This window comes from Sorex fumeus, unplaced genomic scaffold (genome assembly GCF_029834395.1).
Source record: "Sorex fumeus unplaced genomic scaffold, SorFum_2.1 ptg000051l, whole genome shotgun sequence".
NCBI lineage: Eukaryota > Metazoa > Chordata > Mammalia > Eulipotyphla > Soricidae > Sorex > Sorex fumeus.
In genome coordinates this window covers 3,696,891-3,716,216 of record NW_026606108.1, presented here as the reverse complement: position 1 = coordinate 3,716,216, position 19,326 = coordinate 3,696,891, and the positions used below count along the sequence as shown (strand labels likewise).

The following is a 19,326-nucleotide window of genomic DNA, read 5'->3' as shown; positions in this document are numbered from 1 at the left end:
GGTGCAGCTGCTGGAGACAGGGGTCGGCTTGATTTGCAAACACAGGATTATTGGGGGTGGAGCAATAGTACTGTGGAGAAGGCCTTTGCCTTGCACACCGCTGATTCGGGTTCAATCCCTGGCATCTTACTGGGTCCCTAAACCATCCTGAAGTACTGCCAGATGTCCAAGACAAACCCAAACCAAAAAAAATTGTTTTATTTGGTGTGTTTTGGGACCATACCCGATGCTCTGGGGGTGAGAGGATTTGGGGGACATATCAGGCGTAAGCTCAGGACTTACTCCTAGCTGTGCTCAATGCTCAGCTCTCATCCCGGACTCTGTACTCAAGGCTTATCCCTTACTCTGTGCTTGGGGATCACTCCTGGCTCTGTACTAAGAGCTCACCCCTAGCTCTGCTCGCGAATCACTTCTGGCTCTGTTGTGCTCAGTAATCAGTCCTGGCTCTGTGCTCAGGGCTCACTCCTGGCTCTGCACTCGGGGATCACTGCTGGATCTGTATTAAGAGCTCACCCCTGGCTCTGTGCTTGGGAATCATTCCTGGCTCTGTTGTGCTCAGGAATTACTCTTAGTTCTGTTGTGCCCGGTAATCACTCCTGGGTCTGTGCAATCCTGGCCCTGTTGTGCTCGGGAATGACTCCTGGCTCTGTGCTCTCCTGGCTGCATTCAGGGCTACCTCTGTGCTTGAGGCTGACTCATGGCTCTGTGCTCAAGGCTCACTCCACTCCTGACTCTGCTGGGGCTCACTCCCTAGTGTTCGGGCCCCCTGATTAAGGCGTAGGGGCGTGTGTGTGCCCACTAGGTTGGGGTGTCGTTTGCCTGCCGCGGGGCTCATTTCGATGTGGACGTTAACCTCCGCGAGCCGACGTGTGGGTGCTGCCCTGTTCTCAGGCGCCCTCTGCCTTTCCGGGGCGACTCTGGGCCCCATCACTCGGTCTAGTCTCTTTCAAACGGGCTTTGCGGTCGGCCGTCTCGGGCGCGGCTCGATACCACGTGGGCGGGCCCCGACCGGGCACCACCACGCTTCGCGCTCAGCCCCAGGCCCTTAGGAAATGAGTCACCGCCGACGCGACGGCCGGATCGCGTCATCGCCGGCGCGACCACGGTAGCCGGGACCGGAGGCTGGGAGTGGGCGGGACGGCGCGGACGCACTTCCGTGAGCGGCCGGGTGTTTCCGTTTCCGGTCGCCGCAGGTCGTCTGTCTTAAAGGCTCCCGCGAGGCGTTTCCCTTCGGTCTTACTCTACAAAGACGTTTCGCAGTGTGAAGCCCGTTGATCCTCATTTATTTTGTCTCCAGATTCTTATCATTCTTTCTGTTCTTAATATTTGGTTTTGTGTTACACTCAGGCTTTTTTGTTATCCCCACCCCAAATGGGTGGTGTGTTTACATTCTTTTCTCCCTTGCATATTTCTTATTTCTGTTTATATAAACATCGGGTAAAACTTAAAGTTTTTATCTTCAATTGTAATTATGTTTATTATTGCATTCATTGGAAAACTATTTTTTAGTAAAACTAAAATTGCTGGGTTTGATTCAATCAGCTAATCTAGTGGCAGTACTACATTAAAAAAATTTAAGTTGCTGGGTTTTTTTTTTTATTAATTTATGCAGCTTTTAAATTTTGCTACTGGCCCTCTATATTTTTTTTCTCTTTTTGGACATGTTTAATTTGAGGAAATTTGAATCTACAAGGTCTAACTTTATTCAAGGTAGCTATGTACCCATTACAAAGCACTTTTTCTTTTTAAGAAATAATTGAAATTTGGGAAGGAGAAAAAGGTGCTCAGCTTTCAAAACGTCTGCTGGGTCTTGTTTTTCTGTGTATTCTCACCTCCTACCTATTCCATCACTCTCAGCATACAACTGATCGTAGATTCAATCCCTAGTTTTATTCAAGTTAAACAACTTAAACTGTTTTGTTACTAGTTCTGAATTTCAGATTCTTAATTAGAAAAACATTCTAAAGTTCTGTAATTAAGTGGTAACATTTTCCCCTGGAGCAGTCAGATATTATGTGTTTTAAGCCAGAGGTCAATACAGCTTCTGGTTATTCACTTGTGCAAGTGAGCATGAACATGCCTGAATTCTAACGAAGGTTCATTCATGTACAAGTGTGTCATTCAAATGAGGGAGGTTATTCCTTGCCTCTTGTTGATATTGTATGACAAGATAGTTTATACAATCTCGAAAGTCATTGCAGTTTATATTTTATAATTTGATCTTATCTCTTCCATGCTTTATGGTAAATATTCAAAGTAGTGTTACATAAAGTAGATGAAAAGTATTAACGACATGATTGTGCTTTTTCTAGTTGATCCTTGCAGTTTTGGACCAGACTATCTTCTTTTTTTCCCTGAAAGAGGAATTTACACTCTTAATAATGAAAAAAAGACATTCAGTCACAGATTTAACATAGAAAGGAAAATGGTTGAGGAGCTTATGAAATGTGTCGAAATCTGACAATAGTATCTTAAAGTTGAGGAAAGAGAGAATGGGAGTCAACACAAAGGACTGGTAAAACAATGACCCCAGTCAGTTAATAAGGCAATGAAGAAATATCAAGGTTATGTGGGTATCTGGCTAAACTCCTCACAGGGTTCTTGACTGATGCTGTGTTTGGCTCACTCCGCCAACATCTGCTGAAAGTGAGGGAGAATTAGGGTCTGTAGAAATCAAAGATGAGCATACAGGAAGGGTAGAGGCTTCAGTTTCAGTGATTTAGTGGGGTCCAAGCTAAAGCTAGATTTGCAGAAAGAGGTGTTAAGATGTGTCCTGCACAGCACCCAAAAGAAGAAAGAGAACAAAATGGAGTGCCCTGCCACAAAGGTGGGGTGGGATGAGGGGATGGGGAGTTGGAGGGATGCTGCGATCATTGGTGGTGGAGAATGGGCATTGGTGGAGGGATGGGTACTCGATCATTATGTAACTGAAATCCAAGCACAAAAATTTGTAAGTCTACAACTGTACCTCATGATGTTTCACTAATAAAGTTTTTTAAAAAATAAAATAATGGCAGAAATGAAAAAAAAGATGTGTCCTGCAGAAGGTTCTGGAGCTTGACTGAAGTTTGTTGGAGTAAAAGACCATTGTGAGTCATGAAAAAAAGAAAAACTGGAATTTAATGCAATTGAAGATTTTTCGTATATGATCTTGATCCTACAGATTGTCCCCTGCAGTGCACTACCATCAGTGAAACTTAGTCTTTTTTTAACAATCTAATAAATGCATCTATGTGCAAACTAATTTTGTGAGCATTTAAATATGCATCTTTTTAAAATTTTTTATTAGTGAAACACCATGAGGTACAGTTGTAGACTTACAAATTTTTGTGCTTGGGTTTCAATTGTACAATGATCAAACACCCATCCCTCCACCAGTGCCCATTTTCCACCACCATGGGTTCCAGTAGCCCTCCCACCCCCATCCCCCCTCCCACCCTGCCTTTGTGGTAGGGTATTCCCTTATGTTCTCTCTCTCCTTTTGGGTGTTGTGGTTTGCAAAAGAGGCATTGAGTGGCAATCATGTTTGGTCTATAGTCTACTTTCAGCATGCTTCTCCCATCCTGGATGGATCCTCCCAACACCCTTTATTTGGTATTCCTTTCTCTACCTGAGCTCCCTTTTCCCCTAGAATGTTTGGCTGGCTTCCAAGCATGGAGCAAAACTTCTGGTACTTATCTCGGCCACTCTTGGGTGTTAGTCTCCTATTTTGTTACTTTATGTTCCCCAGATGAATGCAATCTTTCTATGTCTATCCCTCTCTTTCTGACTCATTTCACTTAACATGATACTTTCCATGTAGTACCACTGGTATGTAAATTTCATGACTTCATCTTTTCTAACAACTACATAGTACTCAGTTATGTAGAAGTACCAAAGTTTCTTTAACCAGTCATCTGGAATGAGGGAGCTTGAGAGATAGCACAGTGGGTAGGGCATTTGCCTTGCACTCGGCCGACCCGGGTTCAATTCCCAGCATCCCATATGGTCCCCTGAGCACCGCCAGGAGTAACTCCTGAGTACAGAGCCAGGAGTAACCCATGTGCATCGCCAGGTATGACTCAAAAAGCAAAAAAAAAAAAAAAAACCATGGAATGCTTCACGAATTTGTGTGTCATCCTTGCGCAGGGGCCATGCTAATCTTCTCTGTGTCATTCCAATTTTAGTATATGTGCTGCCAAAGCGAGCACAATATGCATCTTTTTAAAAGTAGTCATTGCAGTGCATAGGGGACCATATGGGATGCTGAGGGTGGATCTATGGCCAAACATCTCACCAGGCTGAAGCTCATGCTTTGTATACAGGATCCCTGAGTTTGATTCTAGCACTATATGGTCCTCTAAACATCACCAGGAGCCACCAATATGCACTAAACCAGGAGTAACCCCTGAGCACTGCTGGTTGTGGTTCGAAAACCAAAAATAAATTCTTTCATGTATGTATTTTGAAAAGCTCAGAGGCATCATTGAATTCTCTCTGTCAGAGAGGAAGGGTTTCCTATTTGAGGGATTCTCACTGCTGGTTTGGGCAGGAACACCACCCCTGCAGCACCACCCTGGATTGCTCTCCGGCTGGTTACTGCAAAAAAAGTGCTTCCTCTCTCCTACAAGGTCCCCCTTGCTTCTCTGTCCCCCTCCCACTTTCTTTCTCAGTAGAGCAAGAGTGACTGCCTGCAGTCTGCCCAGCTTTCAGACTTGGGTCTCAAATTAGAATGAGGTATTTTATTTACTTCAACCTATTTTGAATAAGAAAAGTTCCCTAGCGCAGGGTGGGATGGGGGATGGGGGTGCGAGGGATACTGGGACCCGTGGTGATGGAAAATGGGCACTGGTGGAGGGATGGGTATTGATCATTGTATAACTGAAACCCAAGCACAAAAATTTGTAAGTCTATAACTGTACCTCATGGTGTTTCACTAATAAAAAGAAATCATATATAAAAAAAAACTGCAGTCGATGATCAGGCGAAGAGTGCTGTGAGAAGCATCTCTCCGGATACATTTCCTGTCACTTCCATCTGAGTTTGAGTCCAGTTGACACTGTCTCTCTAATTTCTCTTTCGTTTTTCTTTCTGCTTTTGTCTAAAATTAGTCATTGAAATGCTTTTTTTGTTATTTGTAAAAAAAAAAGAAAGAAAAGAAAAATGCCCTAGCACCCTTCAAGCTGCCAGCCTAGTTACAAGTAACAAATGGGGATTTGGGAGGCTGCAGAAATAGTACTGGGGCTCAGGTGTTTGTCTTGCATATAGCCGACCCTAGCTTGATCTCTGGATCCACTTTTAGTTCCTTTAGCACTGGCAGGAGTGATCCCTGAGCATGGAGCTAGGAGTAAGCCCTTAGCACTGCCAGCTGTGGTCCCACCTGGGATCACAAAATAAGGAAAAAGAAAAGTAGTAGTCATGTAATCTAGCACTTATTCAGGGAGAATTGAGTATCAAGTCCTCTGAAATGAAAAGCAGTTATTTAAATGGATTTAGATGAAACATACATTGTACATGTGTGGTGACAAGAGAACACAAAATGACAGAGGCCCAGGCTTTTCTCCAATGGGCGCTGGCACATTTTTTATATCTGGATTGAATTATAGCCTAAAACATTTTTATTTTTGGAGCATTGCAATTTGTCATCATATTCATTGGCAGTCTAGGGCTACCTTCTGGCTGAAGTGAACATTCAGGAATGTCAAGAGTGGCAGTATAGCCCACAGAACCAAAAGTATCTGTTACATACCCTTTCCACCACCCAGAGTTCATCCTGGAATTTGCTCAGGGCCACCTTTGATGTGCTAATTAGGATGGTACAAGGCATGGAGCAGCTGATCTCTCTCACTCCACAATCTCCCAGATCTTTCTGTTTCACATACACTCTTATTTTGATCTTATGATCATTATTTGGACCAAGTCCGGAACAAAACAGTGAAGAGAACTAAGAAAGCATTCACACAGTCATGATAAAGTAATGATGCCTGCTGCAGCACTGGGATCACAGCTCCCCCCACTTGAGAGAAAAGCTCCCCCACACGTTTTTCTTCTTTTAAATGCTCTTAGCAGGCCACTGTCTCTATGACAACCAGATGGCCCCTGGGATTTCTAAGGGGAAATTGGAGTGAAGGAAAGGGAGGAGGGGAAGGAAATTCTAAAAAGTCTGAGCACTCAGAGCTCCCCTTCAGCACTCAGCCTGCAGAATCTCTTAGAGTTCCCTTTCTGTCCACACTGCTCACATTCAAACTGGTAACAGAAGGGAAGAAGGAAAGGAAACTCTAATGTCAGTAGCCCTTCATAATATGGGCTTCTTCCTTCACCTACTGCTTTGCAAATAGCAGTTCCAAGTCCTGAGTGATAGTACAGCAGTGAAGATGTTTTTCCTTGCATGTGGCTGTGCTGACCCATGGTTGATTTCCAGCATGCTATATGGTCCCTTAGCACCACACTGAGTGCAGAGCCAGAAGTAAATTATGAAAATCACCAAATGTGGCTAACATCCTCCTCCACCAATAAATAAATCAGCGTCTATCTTCACATTTCTGCTTGTGGAATGGTGGCAGCCCTGGCCCCTCTTAGATATTCAGTCAATAATAATGGAAAGGGTGTGAGATGAAGCCCCTTCATGTGCAATGGTCTTCTCCCTTCTCACATGTGCATTTGTCTGTTCTGGACTGAGCCTGTCTGCAAAGTTGAGTCTATGTCTCCTTGGTACTGCTGTGCTGTGTTGTGTAGCTACTGTATACAGGACTGGTATTATGATGATTCACTTCTCTAGGGTCTGTAGTAGAGGAATCTCATATAAGAATCCCCAGTAGGTCTAAGTGAATGTCCAGTGTGTATCTCTTCACTCTTTGGTGTGACTGGGATAACTTATTAATCCCATGGGAGCTACACTGCTCATGTTTGGAGGGCATGTGGTGCTGGGCATTAACTCAGGGCCTCACACATATGCCCTATCACTTGAACCATAAGTACAGAAGGTCCAGAGAACAATATCTCTGGCTCTAAAATACTGAATTAAAATTAAATAACCATAATTATCACAAAAATTGACTCTATAAATATCTATAATTTCTCTTCAACCTGATATATATATATATATATTTTTTTTAAATCTAGACAGTAAGCCGGAAAACGTAGGGGTTGGGGGGAGTAAACCAAAAAGAGGGAAAGAAGGCAATTTGCTTTCATTTGCTATTGGATCACACCCAGGGGTTCTCAGGGATTCCTCGTAGCTCTGCACTCAAGGATAACTTCTGGCAGTTTTAAGGGACCCTAAGGGGTACTGGGGATCAAAGCTGGGTCATATTCATGCAAGGCAAACACCCTGCCCTTTGCACTGTCTCTATTGCCAGAGGACAAAAGTTTAAAATCAATGGTGAACTATAGCAAAACTCTTTGATCTGAATGCTCATGTAAGAAGGGAACTGGGATTCATCCAATAGAAATGGATGGAAGGAAGATAACTAATACGAGGACGGTTATGTCGTTGAAGCTGGTGAATTGCAAAGAATCTCTATGTCATCTTCATAGATTGTGAGAAGAATAAGCCAACAGTTGGAGATAAATCACTGTGTGGCATGGATTATCAACATTATCTCAATTCCAAAAGTCATAATAAAGTGCATGTCCTGCATGTCCTGCGGAATCTTCATGTTCCGTTATGAATAAGGATTCTATGAGCTGGAGTCAAGTGTAAAGCACCTTCCTTGCATGTGGTTGGCCTGAGTTACATCCCTGATGCCATTAGCACAGCCTAGAGTGATCCATGAGCAAAGGGCCAGGAGTAAGCCCTGTTCATCACTATGTCTGTCACAAAACCAAAACCAAACTCCTTTGGTGGAGATATATGGAAGATCTTGTCTCTTGGCAATTTTTCAGGTAAAATCCAGCGTCATTCACCGTAACTATCAAGCCAAGCTGCAGCTCCTTAGAACTTCTCAAACTCAGGTAGAACATGTGTCACATTTGATCCACCTCAACCAAATCGCCTCCATTCCTGTCACCACCATGATTCTCTGTTGTCTTGAATGAAGCCTTTCGTTTTGGGACCATAAGTAAGTGATATTTTTTTATTGTCTGTGTATCACTGTGTCTTGATTTTTCAGACTAGATACCTTTCCTGAGAGACTGTGAACATAAGGGAAGACAGTCACACATCTTAGCACCCCAAATAAAGTATTGAGACAGAGTAAGGTTCAGGTAATTTTTTTTCCATTACTGTGCTTGCTCACCTTTTTAGTCTGAGTAGTTTTTCAATGTGAGTGATATGTTAATCTTCATCACCAAGTTATGATACCAGAATATACTACTAGTAGGTAGAAATGTTGCTAGAATAATGACCTATTTCACTAATTTAATTATTTTGGAGGCGACTGCTTCAAATGGTTGTCGGGGTTATTCATGGCTCTACACTCAGGAATCACTCCAGACTGTGCTCAGGGGACCATATGGGTTGCCAGGGATCAGGGATTATGCAATTCAAGTGCACTATCCACTAAACTGTATCTTCAGCATACCTGAAAAGCTATTAATTGTGAGATGTACTTTCCTTCTCAATAAGAAATGATCATCAGGTATCCCTGCTTCCATTGTCATTTCACTAAAACACACACACTTACATAGACACCAACATTGGCAGTGTGTGGGGGTCTGAGTTCCCTTTGGTGGTGTAGGTCTCATCATTTTGGTCCTTGTCCTGAGCTCATTGCTGAGAGGTACATGCTGGGAAGTAGGAATTAGGGCTATTCCCAGCACTGCTCTTAGAACCACACATTGGAGGAGGGATCAAACCTAGGGTCTTGCACTTGGCAGTCATGGCCTCAACCACTTGGTCATCTCTGTGCCATTTCAGTTTGATGGAACTTTTCCAACTAGTTCCTGTTTTCTCTAAGTAGTTGAAAGCAAAAAGCATCTTTGCTTGTACGAGAAAACACAATGATGAAATGAGCATTCGGTGACCATTTTTGCAGCAAGTTGTGCTAGAGGCCTCTGGTACCTGGGACAGAGTGACACCACTGTGCTCCTTCCCCGAAAGTGCTTTATACATTTTTGTGCATAGCATTTTATTTCTGCTTGGACTATTTTGTAATGGTAATCTCTAGTTTTATGTGCTGTTCCATATGGTTTGGTAAGTTCATGAGCCCAACTACAACACTTTAAGGCTCAGGAATTTGTGACTGAGAAGTAGGTTACCACATAAATAAAGGCCAATTGCTTCTTTCTTAAAATTTACAAATGTAAATTTATTTATTAATATATTTTAGCTGAATAACCATGAGTTACCCAGTTACAAAGCTGTTCACAATTGGGTTTCAGTCATACAATGTTCAAACATCCATCCTTCCATCCATGTGTATTTCCCACCACTAATGTCCCCAGTTTCCTCTCATCACCCCTACCCCACTCCCAGCCTTTATGGCAAACACTTTTCTTCTTTCTTTCTCTCTCTCACTCTCTCTACTCTCTCTCTCTTTCTGGGCATTATGGTTTGCAGTACAGGTTATCAAGTATTGCATAAGAGGCTCCAATGTATTGCATGAGAGGTTATCATGTTTATTTCTTTATCTGATTTCAGCATGTGATTCCTACCAGAGTGATCATTTCCAACAATCATTGCCAGAATGGGCTGGAGCGATAGCACACCGGTAGGGCATTTGCCTTGCAAGCGGCCAACATGGCCGATCCGAGTTCGATTCCTTCGCCCCTCTCAGAGAGCCCAACAAGCTACTGAGAGTATCTCGCCTGCACGGCAAAGCCTGGAAAGCTACCCATGACATATTCGATATGCCAAAAACAGTAACAACAGTCTCATGATAGAGACATTACTGGGCCCACTCGAGCAAATCGATGAACAACGGGAGGACAGTGACAGTCACAGTGACAGTGATTGTCAGAATGGTCCATTTTCTATACAGCTGACTTCTCCCATAGCACTTGAGGCAGGTTTCCTATGGACTGATCTGCCTAGCCCTAATTTGCTTCTTTGAGAATCCAGTTCTGTCTTCTAGGAACGTTCAATTTCAGAGTGGTGAGGTAGACTAAAAGCTGTATCACAATGGATAAATCCCCGAACCAAGGTTGGAAAGCTTTAGAGGAGGGCCTTTCTTTACCGATCTCATTCTTGGCTATTGTCACGTTCATCAGTATCCAGGACAGTGAAACTTTCTAAGGGAAGTATGTAACAAAGGAGGCTTGTCAGAAAGGAGGCTAGTGCAGGAGATCCAGCCATGAGGACTCAACGCCCTGCAGTCCTGAGAATTTGGCAGAGAATATTTAGCTCCAGATAGTCCTGTTCATTTGTACATAATCTGGGGAGTTCCAGGAAAGAGGAAAAAGGTTATATGTAGTGGGCCAGAGCAGTAGTCCTGTAGACGGAGCACTTTCCTTGCACACACCCAATCCAGGTTCCATTCTCAGCATCCCATATGGTCCCCTGAGTCCAGCAGGAGTGATTCCCTAAGCACAGAGCCTGGTGGAGCACCAGAAGTTATGCCCCCCCAAACAAACAAAAATTAAATGGGGTGTAGGTGGGGGAAGGAGCTACAAGCAGAAATCATTTATGAACCTCAATAAATGTCACTGCGACTCCCACGTGATAATGGGAGGGGGCCACTGGGGAGGTTAACAGAGATGAACTCTCCACCTTCTCAGGGATGTCTATGTGGTGTAGACCCCAGACACGACACTTGGGCTATGTGTGAAGCTCAGAGAGCATGGTTTGTGATGGGACACCCCCGGGAAGGTTTCTGGGAGGGTCAGACCTCATGATCATGTACATGTTGGTCATTTGTAGAAGTAAGGAAAGCCAGAGAGCTGGGAGTGGTTGAAGGGAGATATCACAAGTTGAGCTGAAGGACTGGAAAGATAATCCAATGGGCAGTGCACTTGCCTTGCCTGCCAACCCAGGTTATACCCTTAGCACCACAGAGGGCTCCCTGAGAATCCCAGGGTGTGATCTCTGAGCACAGAACCAGGAGCAAACCCTGAGCACCAATGGGTATGCCCCTCCCAAACAAAAACAAACAAAAAATGTGCTGGGGGGTAGTTCAGCTTGGAACGTATGTGTTCTTGAGAAAATTTGAATGTCCAGACCTTTGTCCCTTGGAAGGTTACACAAACTGTGAGGTGTATTCCTGTCAGGAAACCAGGGGAAGTAGAATTGGACAATGGCAAGAGGGGTTATGGGAGTGGGGCCTCTGTCCACCTCCTTTTCTTCATCCATTCACACAGTCTGCCTGGATGCAGCTTCCTGTCCCAGCATGTGTGGCTGGAAGCCCTCGACCCTGAATGGACAGTGCCATCTGATGACCACTCCTGTTAGGCTGTGGTCAGCGCAGCGGTTGGGTGGGGAAGCAGTGGAGCAGAGAAGGCACAGGCAGCAGGAGCAGGTAAGGTGCTGGGGCACTGGGATTCTGTGGTCACTTTGGTTTCCCTTTCCAGACCTTTCTCACAGGCATTTAATTCCCATGGAGGAGAGAGAGATGCCCTTTTATTTCCTTGCTGGACTCGAGCTTCTCTGCCACTTCCCTGCATGCAAAGCCCTTTCCTATCCTGGCATTTGTGTGACTCAGAGAAGAGGCTGTGTCTCCGACGTCCCTTTAAAATTCTCAATCATCTCTTGGAACCAAGCAATAGGATAGCAGGAATGCATTTGCCTTTCACACAGCCAACCCAGGTTTGATCCCCAGTATCCCATATGGTACCCTGAACCCCATCATGAGTGATCCCTGAGTTCAGAGACAGAAGTGAAACCTGAACATCACTGGGTGTGTCCTCCCTAAAAAAAAGGCCTCCCAGTCACACCTGTGCAAATCCAGCCCGAGTTCCAGGTGCTCTGCTGGATTTCTGATCACACCTGGTCTTGCCACACTAATTGTGGACTCTGTTTTTCACTGATAGTCGCCTGATTCCCAGCTGGGTGCTGATACAGGACCATCCAGTGCTGTCCCATGGCAGGCGGTGCCTCGGCTCCTCCGCACGCATCTGAAATTCCCTTTGTCTTCAGCTCCCTCCACACACATCTCAAGTGCTCTTCCTCCATTGGGAATCATCGAGTGGTGAGTCAAACTCCCAGTTCAATGCTTGGGACCAAAGTCCCTTTATGTATTTTAAGGCCACATTTTGATTCGTCCAATTCCAAATAGACTCTTTGGCTACCTTAGAACTCCAGACATTTTCTTTCTCTTTATTTTGAGGGGCTATAAATGACACACATTGTACAATGTAACAATTACATTACAGTGTTAGTTACAATGTAACACCACATTCCCAGAGGGCCTAGATTACTTTTAAAAGATAGCTGCTGATATGAAGTTTCTGATTAATTAATAATTAGAGTTAGTAATTAAAAATAGACATAATTATCATTTTTTTGGTTTTAGGGCCACACTCATTGCAATTAAGAGCTTCATTCTGTGTCTGTGATAAGGTATCCCGTCTTGCTGTGCTCCTGGGACCATAGATCTAAATTAGTTCAGCCGATTTGTGTGGCAAAAGCCCTTTCCACTGTCCTGTCATGCAGACCTCTATTTTATTATTTTAATGGGATTTACTCTCTGAATCCTGAACTAGAAGAATATTTTTATTACCATTAAACTTCATTTCATTTCATTTCATCATCCTGTTATTCGTCGATTGCCTCGAGCAGGCCCCAGTAACGTCTCTTTCATCCTAGCCCTGAGATTATATTCAAGGCTATTTAGGAGAATGAGACCCATCATTGTTACTGGTATTTGGCATATTTGGTACGCCATGGAGAGTTTTCCAGACTCTGCCGTGTGGGCAGGCTACATTCGATAGCCTGCAAGTTTGTCCAAAGTAGGAATGAGACAATAAAAAAGTTTTGATAAGGCCGCGCGGTTCCGGGATCTGGATTTTATAGTCTCTGAGTCTTGGCCGCTGATGGGATTACACGGCGCCAGGGGGCCAGGTGGTGGGTGTGACCCCCGCCTACTGGAATTTGGAGGATCTGGGTGGAAGATGCTCGACTCCAGTTCGAGTAGGCGTGGAGGTCTCGGCCCCGGAACCCGCGTGGCTGTGTCCCTCTGCCAGTACCTTCATGGGTGCGGAGAGTGGTCTCAGCATGGTGGTGGCTGGTCCTGGAGGTCTTCGGCTGCCGTAGCCCTGGTCGGGGCGGGGAGGAAAGCTCAACCCGCTCCCCTCCAAGGGGCTCCGGGAAGGAACACCCAGGCGCGGGGGCAGAAGACTGCACTGTTCTCGTCCGGGATCTGGATTTTATAGTACCATTAAACTTCACTAAATATATTTTGGATCAGTCTGCGTCTGGTCTCACTGGTCTTCTTGAGGTATAATTTGCACTGTATTGTTTTAGATGTGTGGAATAATGTTTTGTTCTAGCTATCTTTGAGGCCATAATTATAATGCTTTTATTTAGCAGTCACCACCATACATAGTCACTCAGCTGTTATGGTTTTCTTGTGATGCTAGACTTAAAATGCACTTTCTTAGTACCTTTCCCATATGGAATATGCTATTAACAATTGTGAATCTCTGGAAATCATTTTGGCAATGAGTTCATTTCAGCTCTGCTTCTTTTGGGTAAGATTACGTATGTGGGAGAGATTATATGTTCTTGCCCTTTGGATGATATATTTCACTTAGAAACATGCCATTAAGGATGATCCATGTCTCAAAATTCTTTAATAAATGAAGAATATGGTTTCAGTTAAATTTATATTTTTATTTGGCTATTCATCTGTTTGTGTACACTTGGTTTCCTTGTCTTGGTTATTATGAATAGTGACCATGGGGATACAGAAATCTTTAGAGAATGGAGCCATAGTGCAGTTGGTAGGATTCTTTCCTTGCACACAACTGACACTGGATTGATCTCTGTTATTCCATATGGTCCCCCGAGCCCTGCCAGGGGTGATTCCTTCTGAGTACAGAACCAGGAGTAAACTCAGAGCACCACCACCTGTGGCCAAGAAATTAAAAAACAAACATACACACAATAAAACCAAGTGCAAGATAGTGATTCCGTATCTTTTTCTCCTACTGATCTTCCTCAACTCAGTGGCATTCAGCGATGTGGCCCCCTTCATGCCTCGCTTCTGTTACCTCCTCTTCCCACCTAATAGAACTTTCTCTCCTGCCTCCAGGTCCTAACGAACCCTAAGCGACTGAAACATTTTTCCCCTGACATATGAATGGCTTTTAGGACATCAGAGACCCCCAATAGCACCTTCTCAAATCCAAAAAGAAAAATGGCTGATTGGGAATGGGTGGGATATATCACCCACTTCAGGGTCAGCCAGAGAAATGCTTGATGCCATATACTCTCTCTTAAAATGCTGTCCTCAGTCTCTGAGAGATTATATATCAGAGCAAAGAAAAGCATCTGTAATACTTTTTAGTGTAGTAATAGCATGAATTTTGGGTGTACATAATTATCAGTCAATATCTGGATACCTCAGTATTTCTTACCTGGGGTCTATGGCAGCCAAGATACTCTGAGTTGAAAATCACATAAATGGCACAAAGCTAGGAGGTTGATCAGTAGGACTGGGGGCTGGGCTCAGGGAGAGGAAAGAAACACAGTCAGAAGGAGTCCTGAATAATGCTGCAAGGGACTATATTAAGTTCACCACTAAAACCCATTTCCATCCTTCACTATATAATCCATCTGTCACCAGAATTGATTCCTCTTTACCTGATTCCCTCTCTCACTAAAATTCATTTCTTTTGGTAATCAATAATTTGGTCTTATAGTCTAACATTTCATTTGGTCTTATTTGGTGTTTTTTTTTAATTTTTATTAGTGAAACACCATGAGGTACATCTGTAGACTTACAAATTTTTGTGCATGGATTTCAGTTATATAATAACCGACTACCAATCCCTCTACCAGTGCCCATTCTCCACCACCAATGATCCCAGTATACCTCTGGCCCCCATCCACCCACCCCACCCTGCCTCTGTGGCAGGGCATTCCCTTTTGTTCTCTCTCTCCTTTTGTGTGTTGAGGTTTGCAAAAGAGGCATTGAGTGGCAATCATGTTCGGTCTGTACTCTACTTTCAGCATGCATCTCTTGGGAGAATCCTCCCAACACCCTTTACTTGGTGCTGAGCTGCCTTTTCCTCTAGCATGTGTGGCTGGCCATGGAGTGAACCTCCTGGTACTTATCTTAGCTATTCTTGGGTGTTAGTCTCCTATTTTGTTACTTTATATTCCCCAGATGAATGTGATATTTCTATGTCTGTCCCTCTCTTTCTGACTCATTTCACTTAGCATGATACTTTCCATGTAGTAACACTTGTATGTAAATTTCATAACTTCATGTTTTCTAACAGCTGCATGGTACTCCATTGTGTAGATGTACCAAAGTTTCTGTAACCAGTCATCTGTTTTTGGGCACTCGGGTTTTTTCCAGATTTTGGCTATTGTGAACAGTGCATCAATGAACATAGAAGTGCAGATATCATTTCAAATGTACTTTTTTGCCTCTCTGGGATATATTCCCAGAAATGGTATTGCTGAGTCAAATGGGATCAATATTTCTAATTTTTTGAGAATTGTTCATACTGTTTTCCAAAAAGACCGAACCAGTTGGCATTCCCACCAGCAGTGAAGGAGGTTCCCTTTCTCGCCACATCTACGCCAACAGTGGTTGCTTTTGTTCTCTTGGATGTGGGCCAGTCTCTGTGGTGTGAGATGATATCTCATTGTTGTTTTTATCTGCATCTCCCTGATTATTAATGATGTAGAGCATTTTCTCATGTGCCCTTTTGCCATTCGGATTTATTCTTTGAGAAAGTTTCTGTTCATTTCGTAGCCCCATTTTTTGATGAGGTTTGATGTTTTCTTCTTGTGGAGTTCAACCAGTACTTTGTATTTCCTTGATATCAACCCCTTGTCGGATGGGTATTGGGCGAATATCCTTTCCCACTCTGAAGACTGTCTTTGTATTTTGGTCACTGTTTCTTTGGAGGTGCAGAAGCTTCTTAGTTTAAGATAGTCCCATTTGTCTATCTCTGTTTTCACTTGCTTGGCCAGTGGCGTGTCATCTTTGAAGATACCATTAGCTTCAATGTCATGGAGGGTTTTGCCAACCTTGTCTTCAATGTAACATGGATTCCGGGCTGATGTTGAGGACTTTAATCCAGTTTGATCTTACTTTTTGTACATGTTGTTAGGCAGAGATCTGAGCCCATTTTTTGCATGTAACTGTCCAGTTTTGCAAGCACAATTTGTTAAAGAGGATTTCCTTGCTCCACTTCACATTTCTTGCTCCCTTACCAAAGATTAGATGATCATATGTTTGGGGGGAGATGTCAGTATATTCATCCCTGTTCCATTGGTCTGCAGATCTGCCTTTCTTCCAGTACCTTGCTGTTTTAATTACTACTGCTTTGTAGTAGAGTTTGAAGTTAGGGAGGTTGATTCCTCCTATTTTCTTTTTCCCATAATTGCTTTAGCTATTCATGGGGGCTTATTGTTCCATATGAATTTCAGGAGTGTTTGCTTCATTTCTTTCAATAATGTCATGAGTATTGTTATAGGGATCACATTGAATTTTTATAATGCTTTGGGAAGTATTGCCAATTTGACAAAGTTAATTCTCCTGATCCATGAGCAGGGGATAGCTTTCCATTTTCTCGTGTCCTCTTTTATTTCCTGAAGTAGCATTTTGTAGTTTTCATTGTACATGTCTTTTACTTCTTTAGTTAAGCTGATTCCTAGGTACTTGATTTTCTGGGGCACAATTGTGAATGGGATTTTTTTTATGTCACTTTCTTCTCTCTCACTATTTGCATAGAGGAAAGTCATGGACTTTTGGGTATTGATTTTATAACCTGCAAATTTACTATACAAGTCTATTGATTCTAAGAGTTTCTTGGTAGAGGTTTTAGGGTTCTCTAAGTATAGTATCATATCATCTGAGAATAGTGAGAGCTTGATTTCTTCCTTTCCTACATGAATGCCCTTAATATCTTTTTCTTGCTTAACTGCTATTGCAAGTACTTCCAGTACTATATTGAACAGCAGTGGAGAGAGTGGGCATCCTTGTCTCATACCTGATCTTAGAGGGAAGGCTCTCAGTTTTTCTCCATTGAGGATGATGCTTGCTGTAGGCGTGTGGCAGATGACTTTAACTATAATGAGGAAAGTCCCTTCTATACCCATTTTGGCGAGAGTTTTCATCATAAACGGATGCTGGATCTTCTCAAATGGTTTCTCTGCATCTATTGATATGATCATATGATTTTTATCTTCTCTTTTTTATATGATGGATTGTGTTGATTTATTTCTGAATATTAAACTGTCCTTGCGCCCCTGGGATGAATCCCACCTGGTCATGGTGTATGATCACCCCTGTTCATCAGGGATATCGGCCTGTAGTTTTCTTTTCCTGTGGTGTCTTTATTTCCTTTTGGTATTAGAGAAATATGGGCTTCATAGAAACTGGGAGAGTTTCTGTTTCTTCAATTTCCTGGAAAAGCTTGAGAAGAACTGGAAATAGGTCCTTTTTAAATGTTTGGAAAAATTTGTTGTGAATCCATCTGGACCTGGGCTTTTGTTTTGGGGAAGACTTTTGATTACCGTTTCAATTTCCTTGATGTTAATAGGTCTAATCAGGTACTCTAGATCTTCTTGAATCAGCCTTGGGAGATTATAGAAATCCAGAAATTTGTCCGTTTCTTCTAGGTTCTCTTGTTTCGTGGCATACAGATTTTCGAAGTAGTCTCTGATGATCTTTTGAATTTCTGTTGTGATATCTCCATTCTTATTTCTGATTTGGTTTATTAGGGTTCTCTCTCTCTGTTTTTCTGTGAGTCTTGCTAGTAGTTTATCTATCTTGTTTATTTTCTCGAAGAACCAGCTCTTGGTTTCATTGATCTTTCTGATTGTTTTTTGGGTTTCCATGTCGTTGATTTCTGCTCTACGTTTTATGATCTCTTTCCTTCTGCCTAATTTGGGCTCCTTTTGTTGGTCCTTTTCTAAGCTCTTGAGCTGCGAAGTCAAGTTGTTTATGTGGGTCCTTTTTTTCCTTCCTGAGAAATGCTTGCAGACCTATAATTTTTTCCCTTAACACAGCTTTAGCTGCATCCCATAGGTTTTGGTAACTCGTGTCTTCATTCTCATTTGTATCCAAGTACCTTTTGTTTTCATCCTTGACTTCCTTCCTGACCTACTCATTGTTCAACATTAAGTTAATTCCCAGGTGTTTGATTTGGTTCTCTGTGTATGTGTGTGATTCACTTCTATTCTCTGTGATCGTGGTCTGAAAAGATTGTTGATACTATTTCTATCTTCCTGATTCTATCGAGGTATGTTTTGTGTCCTAGCGCATGGTCTATTTTGGAAAATGTTTTGTGCACTGGAGAAGAATGTTTTATCTTTCTTTTGGGGGTGTAAAGCCCTGTAATGTTCTATAAGTCCTCTGTCTCCTATTTCTTTCTTCAAAGCCAGTGTTTCCTTGCTGAGTTTTGTTCTTGTTGATCTATCCAGGGGTGATAAGGCAATGTTGAAGTCTCTGGCTACTATTTTGTTGCTATCAATATCTTCCTTAAAATCTGTTAGCAGTTGTTTTAAATATTTAGCTATTCCCTCTTTATGTGCGTATACATTTAAGAGTGTCTTTTCTTCCTGTGTACATATCCCTTGATAAATAGAAAATGGCCTTCTCTGTCCCTTCTAATCTTTTACAACCTGAAATTTATGTTGTTGGAGACTAGTATGGCCACCCCAGCTTTTTTGAGGGAGATGTTTGGTTGCAGGATTGTTTTCCATCCTTTCACTTTGAGTTTGTCTCTGATTGTTCAGATGAGTTTCTTGCAGGCAGCAGAATGTTGGGTTCTGTCTCTGAATCCATTTTGTCACTCTGTGTCTCTTAATTGGTGAATTTAGACCATTGACATTGAGAGAGATTATTGTTATGGGGTTTGTGTCATCTTTCTGTAAGGGTTTTTTTGTGCTTGTAGGGTTTGCCTTGTCGTATTGTAGCCCCTTTAGCCCTTCTTTTAGGTTTGCTTTTGAGTCTATGAAGTTCCTGAACTGCTGTTTATCCACTAAATAGTGTACCATTCCTTTAAGTTTGAGTGAGAGTTTAGCCTGATTGAGTATTCTTGGTGAAGTGTTCATTTCAGTGAGTTTTTTCACTTTATCCCACCATTGCTTTCGGGCTTGGAGGGTTTCCTCTGATAGGTCTGCTGTGAATCTAAGGGGTGCTCCTTTGTATGTGATTTCTTTCTTTGACCTTGCTGCTTGCAGTATTGTATTTCTATCCATGGCATCCACCATTCTAATTATGATATGTCTTGGAGTATTTTTGTTACGGTCTCTTTTAGCTGGCACCCTTCTGGCTCCTTGAATCTGAA

General features: G+C 42.8%; 1 non-coding gene across 1 annotated transcript; it reads right to left on the bottom strand.

Annotated features, from left to right (window-relative positions):
- Nucleotides 1-4,083: 4,083 nt before the first annotated feature.
- LOC130033240 (U6 spliceosomal RNA) lies at nucleotides 4,084-4,190 on the bottom strand. The gene has a single exon (XR_008793941.1). It is a non-coding gene; the product is annotated as a U6 spliceosomal RNA (small nuclear RNA).
- Between the last annotated feature and the right edge of the window lie 15,136 nt (nucleotides 4,191-19,326).